The sequence below is a fragment of the Cyprinodon tularosa genome, unplaced genomic scaffold (genome assembly GCF_016077235.1).
Source record: "Cyprinodon tularosa strain WSP-4 unplaced genomic scaffold, ASM1607723v1 ctg208, whole genome shotgun sequence".
NCBI lineage: Eukaryota > Metazoa > Chordata > Actinopteri > Cyprinodontiformes > Cyprinodontidae > Cyprinodon > Cyprinodon tularosa.
In genome coordinates, this window is record NW_024038770.1 from 877,526 (window position 1) to 890,254 (window position 12,729).

General features: G+C 39.3%; 1 long non-coding RNA gene across 1 annotated transcript; it reads right to left on the reverse strand.

Annotated features, from left to right (window-relative positions):
• Nucleotides 1-2,085: 2,085 nt before the first annotated feature.
• Nucleotides 2,086-2,657, reverse strand: LOC119783590. The gene is made up of 3 exons (XR_005280821.1): nucleotides 2,603-2,657; nucleotides 2,248-2,506; nucleotides 2,086-2,177 (listed from the first exon to the last, which is right to left on the reverse strand). It is a non-coding gene; the product is annotated as an uncharacterized LOC119783590 (long non-coding RNA).
• Nucleotides 2,658-12,729: the final 10,072 nt, after the last annotated feature.

A 12,729-nucleotide genomic window follows, 5' to 3' on the forward strand; every position in this document is an offset into this window, starting at 1 on the left:
CTATATTAAAAGATTCATATCAAAAACATGCAAGCCCTCCATTGTCAAATATAGGGTTATACATCATGAAATATTGGAGATATTAGGTGTTTTCTAGTACTGTTTTCCAACCTGGAAGGCACTTGCATCACAGCGATGCCACCTTTCCTGCTCTGAGTAATGCCCATTTCATGATGTCATCCTTCAGCGACCAGTGATTGGTATCACACCAGTTTTGGCGACTGAGTCCATTTTTAGGAAGGCTGGACAAAGTGTGAGACCTTTCCTAGCCTAGGCATTAGCTAGGAATGAAGCAGCTGCTGTCACTGGGCAGATTGGCAACCAGCGGCATATCTACATACATAGAATGACAAGGAAAGTAGCTGTTGAAAAATAGCTATGTGATACGTTCTTACTGTTTTTACAAGTTATATATGTGATATAAGAAACTTGCCTTATCACATACTGTGAAACAAGGTGGAGGCAGCACCATGTTGTGGGGACAGTTGAAGTGACAATGAAAGGTGGTTAAAGCCAAAGTATATTCATCTTTTAGTCAAAGTCAATAAAAAAACCCAACAGAAAATATCTTTCAAGACTAGAAAATCCCATTTCACTGCTGGTCTACCTGCAGACTAACTGAACTTAAGCTTATTTGCAAAGAGGAATGAAAAGAAATGACAAATTCTAAGTGTGCAAGGCTGGTAAAGACAGAACCCAAAGGGTCTGCAGCTGAAATGCAGTTCTAGGGGGAAAAAAAATCAAATAAAATTTGACTGAAATACAGATAATTTGTACATCCAATCCTGCAGAACTGAGTCCACCTCTGTGCGCCAGATATTTGTCAAAAAATGACACATTGCTTCTTAACAGGGATTTGTGGTCAGACTAGGTCATGCATCATATTTTTATCCATCGAGTGCATTAGAGGACATGGTGAGTCAATGTTTTTACGGAGCTGTAGGTTTTGCTCCTTTTTTCTCTTCTTTAGTACAAATGCTTATGGTCCAGTAAAGTGCAGAAACGTGTACAACAAAAGTGCTCAGCTGGCTCCCATGCCTCTATTCTGGATGGTCCCATCACTGTGACCCCAGGGGTGAAAGGAGCTTGTGAGCACATCCACAGGGTGTTCACATCTATTTGTCATCTGAAGATTGCTGCCATGAAATTTCTCTTCCCCATATGATCCAACGGTAGTATGTAGGGATGAGAGATAATAAATACAGGAGTAAAAGAATTTATATCTTAATAATAACTGACCATAGCTGGGGGTAAAACTGATTTGGTTAATCTAATCAAGAGTTTTATTTTCCATTTACACCAGAATTTTTGTTATCAGTTTGAGTTTAGCTAGGAAGAAACTGTTGCAGAAACAAGCAGTGTGTTTGAAAATCCTAACAGTGTGTTTGCTGACTCGCTGCAGAGCCCTCCTTTGAGTCTGGGTAGTGGTACTATACCAAACCGTGTTGCAGCTGAGAGGGATGCTCTCCACCAGCCCTTTGTACGCCATAGTGAGCAGTTTCTGCTAAAGCAATAACTCCCAGCTTTTTAACAAAAATTGACTATTGAATTAACTGGGATACCTATGGTAAGAGTGACTAGGTACAGTGGCCAACAGGTGCAAACTCTCAGCAAACAGACAGGTTGTAAAAACGTGTGTAATGCAAACTCGCAAAACACGCTAACACAAAAAAAAATGCAACAGAAACACAGTGCAAACAAAATATTCTGCAATTAATAAAAATAAAAGCAAACACCTGTAATCAACAAAAGAAATGCAAACATAAAACTGCAGGAAAATCATGCTGCAAGAAAAAAAAACAAAATGCTGCAATCAGAGAAATTATGCAAATAGTAAAAAGAGCTGCAAATTCACTATAAAATATATGGTATGTTTCTTGTTTGATTCCTTTATCGGACCAGACCGGACCCTTTGTACAAACAGAAGGTTAAGATTTAAGGCAGGAAAAGTGGAAAGAAAAAGAGGTTTGTTATCTGTTATTTCCTTTTCAAAGACTTAATCTTGCAATATTTCAGAATAATAGCATAGATGTCATGTTAGCTTTCAGGGATCTAACCTACATGCAGAACACTCAGAGACTGGGAAAAAGTTCACAAGTTTATTGAAGATGAATCACAATAAAGAACAATGATTTCTGGGGATAACTGGGTCCGGGTCTGGTCACGACTGGTTTTCACTGCAGAGAGGGACAGATTGGTTAGCAGTCTTTCAGTGGACTTGCAGGTTGAGTGTTGGCAGGTCTATACCTGATCAGAGATGAGCAGAGCGGTAGAAGGGGGGAACCAGGAAGGTCCAGAGGCTGAAGGCAGGCAGAGGGCTAGGCAGAGGCAGGGCAGAGCAGATAATCTTACTGAGCAGGTTCAGAGCTTCTCCCTCAGCTCTTGCTGAGAGCGGGCAGGCAGGTTTCAGACTGAGTTGGATTTCCAGGGTTCTTCTGAGAACAGACAACTTGGTTTCACGCTTGAGAAACCCTTCCAGGTCTTCAGGTTTCCAGGCAGGTTCTTCCTGAGAAGCAGAGAGGACAAAAAGCTGATTAGGTTCAGGTTCAGGCTGCAGGGGAGTCAGAGATTCAGACAGGCAGGTTGGCTCAGGTTCGCTAACCATAACTGGCAAACACTCTGGCGTCGGATTGTAGCTCTGCCCCTCCTTAAATGCTGGTCTCCTGATGAGCTCATGAGCTGCAGGTGTGATGGTCAGTTTCAGCCCCAGGAGACCTAGAACGCCCTCTGCTGGAGAAAGGTGGACAGACCTCCAGATTCCAACAATAGTTTGTATTGTAATATGATTAATAGTGTTGCGCTGATGCCATTTTTTGGCCCCGATACCTGGCTGTGCAGTATTTACACAGTATTTGCAGTATTTGCCGATACCATACCAATACCATCTGTTTGAAATTGATGTGTGTGTATATATGAAGAACTTCAAAGGCTACTTCTTGGATGTAAAATAATTGCCATCATGACTTTGTCAAGCTGCTGCCTACCTTTGTGAAGCAGGAAAAAGACAAATACAAAGTAAATCCAGAAGAACTTTTTATTGCCTACCTGGAATTGGTGACAATAGTTGAATAAACTTTTGGCTCTCAAAATGCAACCGGTGCCCTATTTGTTGGTACTCACCAATACCGATGCCATCATTTTAGTGCTGAATCGGGGCCCCGCCCGATACTGGTATCGGTATCGGTGCAACACTAATAATTAACGCTCTTGTCCGATATGGTTTGTTCTTTGTTTAACTCCCTGTAGTGGTCTGGAGCACCTTTGCTGTTTTTCATTGTTTTAGTTTATAGCTATTTACTATTTGCACCATTTTCTTTCTGTGATTGCAGCATTTTGTTTGTGGTTGCTGCATTTTTTTTTTTGCATTAAATTTATTTTTTGTAAGGTTTGCTTCTATTTTTGTTATTATAGCATACTTTGCCAACAGCAAAATATTTTTTTCTATAGCATTTGTTTTTTTGTGTGTTTTGGAGTTTGCATCATCATATCTGCAGCTCATTTCACCGTTTGCTGTAGGCCTATGTTTCCTCCTGTTCATTTCTTTTTTTGTCTGCAGCATTTTTCATTTGTTTTTTGTGTTTGAGTGTTTCGAAGTTTGCACGAAATATGTTTTTGTTTTGTCATTATCTGTGTGTTCGGGTCTGTCAGCCACTGTAGGTATAAAACATAAGGACAAAAAAATACATTTTCAATAAAGGTTGCTACGTTCAGTAACTCGACTTGAACTTTGTTATTTTCAAAAGTTACTTTTAATTTAATATGATATTCTTATCTATTAAGCATAACCTTTCATAATGGCCTCAAATCTGAGCTGCTTTTAAAAAATAAAATAAAAAATTGAATAACTCATATTTTCTAATTCTTTTTTTTTTTAAGATTATTTATAGGCTCTAGTGGCCTTTATTTTGTTATTCTTGAAAGTATGTAGACAGGAAAGGGGAGGTCAGCAGGCCTGGAACTACATTCAATACATTCAACAGCCGGTATATGGGTCATGCACTCTACCTCCACACCATAGCAGCACCCCGTATTTTCAAATTCTTGTTTAAGTGTGTTTTACAATCCTTAAATTGTCAACTAGTTTCAAATTACATATTTCTGGGTCAAAATGATTTACATAATTATTGTTCTCATCCTCTTCTGTCAGATGTTATGTTTTTTTGTATGACGTTATTAAAGTTAACATCTCTACAGCCAGGTTTGTTTGTTTTTTTGTTTTGTTTTTATACAGGTTAGCTGCAACTATTTGGCTTTTAAACAGCACATCTCTGATGGAGAAATGTAAAAAAATATATAAAAAAAAATGTATGTTTTTAAGTCTGATCAAAGTTCTCCAAAAAAGATACAAAGTTCATGGCCAACATGTGAAATAAGAAATATGACAGAAAACTGCGCTAGATGTCATTTTGAGGATACTGCAACCACATTAGATATTTTAAAGTATTTCTGACACAACTAGTGTTTTCCTTCAGCTAAGACATGGAAAATGGTGGAACTGATGGGAGAATGATGAATGGCTGTGAGACACTGATAGTGTTGCAGTGATGTATTTGTGTAGGAACATAGAGCATTCAAAGATCATGAATTTGTTTTACCAAAAACAAGTTTATCTTTAAGCAGCATTGGAAAAAAAAAAAGGGCTAAGCATGCTTTTGCACAATGTTTTTTTCTCATAACCTACGCCTACGTTTGATTAAATGCTGCATTTATCTGTTGAGAAGCAGTCGTAGCCGTTCTTCACATTATCCGTACAGTGTGTCTGAGCATAAATCTTATTCATCAGCACTCACAGCTATCATCCCATGGTTCATCAGCATAATTTTTTTACTTATTGATTTTCTTCTGTCCATTATCTACCAGGCCTGAACAACACAAAAAAAAGATAACTGTGGCATGTTTGGAGAAGGTAGTGTCATTGTGTATGAATTTATATAAGACATTTAAAGCTCTCAGCCGCAGCCTCATGCATCAAGCTATCTTCCGTTGTCACCTCCTCTCGCGTCCTTAGCTCTTTTCAAAGGGCAGCTGGGTTCCTTTTGAGCCATTATTTGAATTCAGAGATGCTTCCCAGTAAAGGTCTTATCACGTTTGTTTTGAAAGCATCTGTGCATTTTTTCTGAAAATGTACACAATGAAGCATTCTTTTAAAGAGTTGCCATAATTATAGACCTCATTCTGCTCTGATAAGACCTTGGTTATAATTCAGCACTCAAACATTTCTATATTACATTCACAAAACACTTATGAGATATCCTGTGTTCATACCTCCTTTATTTTGACAAAATTCCTGTGGAATTGTTTTAACAACTAATGCATATGCATCCAGACGTCGCTCTGAACTCGTGGACCTCTTTCAAATGCTGATTTGATTCAAACAATAATTTCCAAAAGGCCTTTGAATATTCGGGTCTATTTTAAAAAAGCACAGCCTGAGATGTACAGCGAGGGGCAGAATTGATTTGCCTGGTGTTGAGAGTAGCAAATAATATAAAAAAATGCAGATTTCTATTAGAAATCCCATCCCAGCATGAACAGTCAAACAAATGAATAAATCTGTTGAGGGAAAGTATTGGTGTGTAATAGTAGGAGCTCCTGAAAGACCTTGGCGTTAATAATAAACAACATCACAAAACGTCAGGGTTGGTGGATGTATTTGTGGACCCAAATGCAGAGTAGAGGAGGCAGAAATCACTTCTTGCAGATTTAATGAAGATGTTGATAGTACAGAAGCAAATAAACCAGAAACAACAAGGATGGAACTCAGCAATCAAAAAGACGCTCAGGGAAACTAACAGAAGGAGTAAAGTGATGAAGAATCCAGCAATGAGGAACTGCACAGAAGGTGTATTTATGGGCTAATCAGAAGGTTCAAAAAGGCCACTTGTGTCATGGTTTTATCTAAAGCTCGGACCCACATGCAGAGAAACCAATTCAGAGAGACCAGGGGAAAGGTTTAACAGGTTTTATTGAAGAGATAAAGCACGGTGCAGTGTTGCTCTAAACTCTGCTCAGCCAGAACTGGAAGGTGAGGGGAAGACACAGCGATTAGTTCAGGCTCAGTGGGAAATTTTGTGGATTTGGGGAAGAAGATCTGGTTGTTGACTCACGTATCCAAAGAAGTTGTAGAATCTTTGACTCCAATCTGTGTGCTGTATTCCAGTGTTAGTCTGATTCGGTGGAGGGTGGAACAGGGTTTACCCAGAACACGGTCGGTTGTTGGTGAACGGAGGAACTGACTGCCACGCAGATTTCCTGCGTTACTTGAACGGGTCGTAGTGGAGATGATTCCCTTGCCTAGTGTGCAAACTCAATGTCCTCTCAGGGAGACTGGATCCAAACCTCCAGTTTGAATCCCCAGCTCAGTTTGAGGCTCAGTTGATCCCTCCAGGGAGTGAAGGTCCGAAAGATCCAGTTTGCAGGATGACTTCCTGCCGAGAGGCAAAGACAAAAAACAAAGTTTTAACTCAGGTTGACAAGAACTCAGTCTTACTCAGAAAAACTCAGCTTGGCTAGAGTACCCAAAACTGGCAAACACTCTGGCATCGAGGTAGTGGCAATCAGCAGCTTGAGAGCACTCCGTTAACGAGGTAACCATCAGCAGGTGTGTGAGGAGGCTGACTAGAACCAGCCGCCTCCTGTTGGAGGAAGGGAGACAAACACAAAAAACAAACACACAGACTGGAGCCCTGACAACTTGACAGGATTGATTTGATATCAGACTTATTCTAGCTTATACAGATAATTTGGTTCATGCGAACATGACCTTAGCATACAAAGAGTACAGCACACACCTTGAACAACAGCTTCCCATACAGAATCACAGCTCTAATAAACCAAGCAAACATTGCATAACATTAATCATGACAGTATTCATTTGGCTTTTATTTTGGATAAAAAATGCAATCTAACTGAATTATCTTGAACTAAGAACTTGAATGATAACAGCAAAAGATAGGAAAGCAAGAACTACTCAGGTTATCATAAAAAGGTTGACCCATCTAGTCGAGTATAGAATAGAATACAATAAAATAAAATAGAACAGTATTTAATAAAATAGCTAACACACAAATTAAATATTAGTCTATATTTACTAAATAATGACAATGATAATAAGCTATTACTGAATCGAACTGAACTGATTTAAGGCGTTCTTAACATTACTTTATAATCCGGTAAAAACTACACCACAAAGTGGTGCAATTGGTTCATAACGGCGGCATTGTTTATTGCAGTAAACTTTTCCAATATGTAAATACCTACAGCCATGACAGTAAGGGATTGACTCCAAACAAGCCCTTTCGATTGTAGCTCTGCCCTAGTTCTCATACATGCTTCCTGGAGTCCTGTTTTACAGCTGAATTAGTTATTTGTTTCATGCCTTGAGGGATCACAGAGCCATGTGCTTTTAAAACACCGAGATGGTGTCACATATACCCAGAGGTCGGCAGTAACTAGTTTCATCAACTACATTTAATTGAGTTACAGTTTTAGCAAAGTAATTTTAGTAAGTAGTTTTTACCGCACCGTTCCTCCTACTTTTACTCGAGCAATGTTCTTGTGAAGTTTTACTACTCCTACTGCCCAATGTGTGTCATGATCTCAGTACTGATGTCTGGTCTGATCACTCATTCCACTCTTCTGCCCAGTTCTCATTACCTTTCATCTGATCCACCTGAATAAGTCTCTATTTAAACAGCCTTCAGTCCAGTCATCAGTGCGATGATGAGAGTCGTTGGTGAAAATTATTCTACTGTACCTGTATTCTGATTAGCTGATCCTGACCCATTCTGCCTCTCGACCACTGAGCCTGCTTGTTCCTATTCTGATCTGTTTGCCTGATCTGTCTTCTAACTCCTGCCAGATCGCTGCCTCTTTGTGTACCGTACCTGGACTCCCCGACTCCATTCTGGATTCTCCCTCGGCACCTCACTGGAGCTCTGACCTCCTGAATCTGACGCTTTGCACGTCACCGACATTGGCTTTGGCTTCATTTTCTTGATTATCCCGCCATCATCCGTCTGCATGGTTCTGATCTCCTGCCTGTCCTCCGACCAACAATACATCAGCGTCTGGGACTCTCTGTGCAGCAACCGCTGCGTTCCGTTGGCAGCCGACCGGTTGGAACCAACCTCACCCTCTGGGCTCGAACTGAACTATAATGCTGCGTTCACACCGGGGGCAGCTGGCGCGACAGAAGCAGCGAGTTTACATGCAAAGTCAATGGTTGACGCGCGTCAAGGCGCAGCAAAAGGTCCTGCGGCGCGTTTCGAGCAGCAAGCGCAGCGCGTCTGAGCAGCTGAAGCAGCGCGTCGGGCGCGTTTTGGCATCTGACGCGCGTGACGCGCCGCAAACGCGTTGCTGCTCGAGATGGAAAAATTTAATTTTTGCTGCTCGACGCGCCGCGTCAACCAATCAGAGAAGCTGATCTGGGAGCTGGCTGGGAGAGAGACACAGCGCTGATGACACAGACCGCTCTGATTACTCCTCTTAAACAGTTTATTAACGCATAATTAACTTAAAATATATACATCTGCCGGCAGAATATGTTCGCTTTTATTATTGTGGTGCCTGCAGATCGGATTATTTAGATGAAAAACACCTACCAGCCGCCGCGGTAAACCGCGAGGAGGCGACCCGCCAGAGGCTGCTGATGAATGGATTCCTTCTGTCGGCGCACCGCCGGTATGTGGGGGTCTGAGCGGCTCCAACAGAAATAATATTGGGAGGCAGGATCGTAATCTGGATGAACTGACTGCTCTGATGTAGTTTTCAGGTGTATTTTCTCACTTAAAAACATATTAAAACTACTTTATTCCCACTGATCACAGCAAATATAGCTGCAAGGCAGAGAAAGGATAGTGAAGCTCCGCCCAACGCGCGTCAGACACACTTTTGGACTGCGCAGCCAGAGCAGCAAAGCTGCTTCAGCCGCGCGTCAGAACTAACTGGTACAAGCAGCAAAAATGAAGCGGCAGACGCGATTTTGCTGCTTTTGCTGCCCCCGGTGTGAACGCAGCATTAGACCAGGTTAGTGACTAATATGTTCATTATCATCCAATTCCAGAAAGACTTGGTCACTGACCTGTTGTCTCCTCCTGCAGAGGTGCCTTAAAGGTAATGCTATTTACAGTACTTCGGTTGAGTTTCCAATAAACTTTTTGAGAAATCTAACTGTTTGTCCGCCTTGAATACTGGATCCTACTGTTCTGAGCCTGACAATGTAACTTCAGCTGTTTAAATATCAGCGGAAAATAGGGTAAATTGTAGATATCTCTTGAGTAGAATTTCTTTGTCCTGTCCTAACAACTTGTGTTACAATACAATACTGCAGCTTTGAGTACTGGTCGATAGCTAAACTAACCCGATATAGGTAGGTTTTTTTATAAAAAAAAAAAATGGATTTGGAAAAATATTTCTTTTGCAGGTTTATTTGGAAATTATTTTATTTATTTGTAATTTTGCAATTGTTTTAGTCTATACGGTGCCAGCATTTTCATATAGAGTCTATCAGACAGCATCCTTTCTAAACATTTAATCTGATATAATGATATAACAGTGACTCATTACCTAAGTGGCATTTTTACTAAATGATGTTTTACTTTTATTTAAGTAATATCCAAGATGGCTGCTTTTTACTTTTACTTGAGTTAAAAGAATGTTGAAGTAAAGCTGCTCTTACTTGAGTTTAATTTTTACGGAACCCTACCCCCCTGTATATGTATACATAATGTATATATAATGCTTGCTCTTTAAATGCATCCTACTGATAGGACCCACCACATGTCGCTACCATTAGGCAGTCATCCAGGAGTACAGACTATAAATAGTTTGAGGAATTTAAGTGGTCTAAAAGGGGTCATCACACTAAAAACTCTGTCTATAGCAAGTAAACAAAAATATCCCTTCAAGCCACCTCCTCATCATTAAACCATAGGAGTCTGTTTATAATCGGATTGATTCAATAACCTTTTTTTTTTATCCAGACTTTTCCTACTCCTTCAGCATCCACCCAAACATCCAACCAACATGAAATGTAAAGTAAGCTCAGTTCAGTTGTTGAAAGAAATGTATTATTCTAAGATCTGATTCACCTTTGCCACATTAAATAGCAGTGTTCTGACAACAGCTTAACAGCCTTTGCGATAAAAGTGATCTGATATGCGAATCCCAATGGGCTAGATTAAATGCCAGCTTTGTATGTCATGGGCCGCTCTGTGTGAGTGCAGGTTTGAAGACTAAAGGCAAACAGCTGGAGGCGTTAAAGCTTAATACTGTTTCCTGTTTGAACAGGTCTGTATGTCAAAATGCGAGGCAAAGCCTGAGATACGATAAAGTGGTCTGCTCATATAAAAAAGTAATTTTTATGGCTGCTTTATTGGCTCTGTAAACCTTTGAAGTCCGCATCACGTCAAATGTTAGTATATATTATTTTATATCCAATTCTTTCTGGCACAACTCGTCCTCAAGTTGTGCTCCACAAAACTCTGTTCCTTCACACACATTTAAAGTAAGGCCATCAATTTTCATTATCTTTTTTTTTTTTTATTAACCAGATCCCTAAAGAGCAAAATTTATCAATTGACATTTTTTACAGTCTTTAAAATTAGGATTTAATGCCAATTTATGAAATAGATCAACCCCATATGTTAAATAAATGTGAATTTCGATTGAACTAATTTGGTTTGCAGTATTTTAAGTTTAGTTTATGCTAGAGTGAACCCCATAGAATAGAAATACACAATGCACCTATTTTATTCTATCATTATTAATATGCATTTTATTTGGAGAATATAAGGGGTAAAAAATGATTTGTGACACTATTTTTAAAGATAAGTGAGGTGAATTAAATGAACTGCAGCACACTTTTCAGATTTGTATTTGTTATCAGCTGAGTTTTATAGTAAGGTATCAGATTAAAGAGATAATCTGACAAACTTTACTTGTTAGATGACTTCTGATACACTTTCACTGCAAAAGCAATCCAGAAATAAGTAAAAAATGGCTTAAATTAAGTATATTTAGCCTTAATTTGAGCAGGTAAATAAGATGATTTGCCAATGGAATGAGTATTTTCACTCTTAAAATAAGATAGTTAGATAATATTTACTTGAAATAAGACGATAAAATAGTTGTTTCTTATTTTAAAATGAAATTGTCTTGTTCCATTGGCAAAGTGTCTTACTTACCTCCTCAAATCAAGGAAAAACCCACTTAGTTTAAGAAAAAATAACTTATTGAGATTTCTATTTTTTGCAGTGAAAAGGTCATTATAGGCCAGAGTTATCCTGCTCATATTCTCAGAGGATGTGAACGGGATTGGACAGGCATTCATGCACACTCTCAGAGTGAAGCTAAACTTCCATGCTGCCCTTTACTAAAAACTGTTAAGAAATAGTCCTAAATAAAGAAAAGTTTTCCTGGTAGACAATATACTGATAAGAAGACCTGAGAGGTCTCGTGGTAATGATATGTTCCTAGATAGATGTGGATATTTTATTCATGATTGGTGGTTTGTTTACTTTCCTACCCGGCAGTCTACATCAGGTTCATTTCTTTTTATTGAGAGGCCAGATCTGTGGTTCTGTGTTCCATTTTCGAATAATAGATTCAACTTTTCTCTGAGAGTCCAAAAGCTTCGGTTTAGAAAAACACTGGATCATATTCACTAATTGGGTTGATTCTAAAGGCAATTTAGTGGATTTTTTAAGGGTTAGCAAAACTTTTTGAAGGAATCATAATTTATTTGTTATATTTCAGATTTCTGTGGATATTTAAAACCAAAACATTAGTTTGCAAATGCATTAGTTGTTAGCAACCACTCCGAAAACTTCACAAATATGCACAACGTTTCTGTATCACAGAAAAAAGTGGCATTAAGGTTTGAGGCTTAATCCCTTTGCTCTCAGCTGAAGGTGAAGCAGGTTAATGTTCTTTCAGCAGTAAGGTTGTGAGGCAGATTATATATTTTCTAGGCTGCTTTCCTAATTTGAGCAGTCAATGTAATTTCACACCATGAATCACCATCACACCCCTTGGTGTCCTGAGGGGTGAGGAGGTGTTTGTTGCAGTGTTGCCGCTTTGCAGGACCGACTGACGGGACCATATGAGCGGACAGGTCATGGTTTGAACACAGCTCCTCCAGCATCTGAGGACAGGAACAGGCAGATATTGGTTTGTTTGGGGAGGTGGGGGCGTTTCAACGTTACCGCTGACATGACTGCTGAGTTTGGAGTTTTTCTTTAAAAAAATAAAAATAAAAACAAGGGAAAATTAAAGTAGAAAACAGGAAAAAAAATAAAATAAAAACTCAGCCAGTCACTGCTGCTGGGAGCTGAACAGTTGGTCTACATCACGCCTGTGTTACAAGTCACCCAATTAGTGACAAACATGATTCCACGCAGCAGTGGCACTTCTTATTAATTCATGACTGTTGCAGAAAGCTAGAATACAAAATGTGTGCAGGCAGAGTCAGCCATGCTGGCAGATGCCTTTTCTTCAACCAAAGATAATAAAGTCTTCTTTAGATACGAGGGGAAATACCTTTACTGCCCAAAAGTGGGTGACAATGGAAAAAACAAAAAGACAGAAGACAAAACATGATGTAATATAAAAGAAAAAGAAAAAAAGTTTAAAGTTAAGCTGAACAGTGGAAGAACAAAGACTCGTCTCACCATGCATTTATAAATAATAAAGACTTGTTTAGGCACAAAATTTCTATTCAAATTGGGA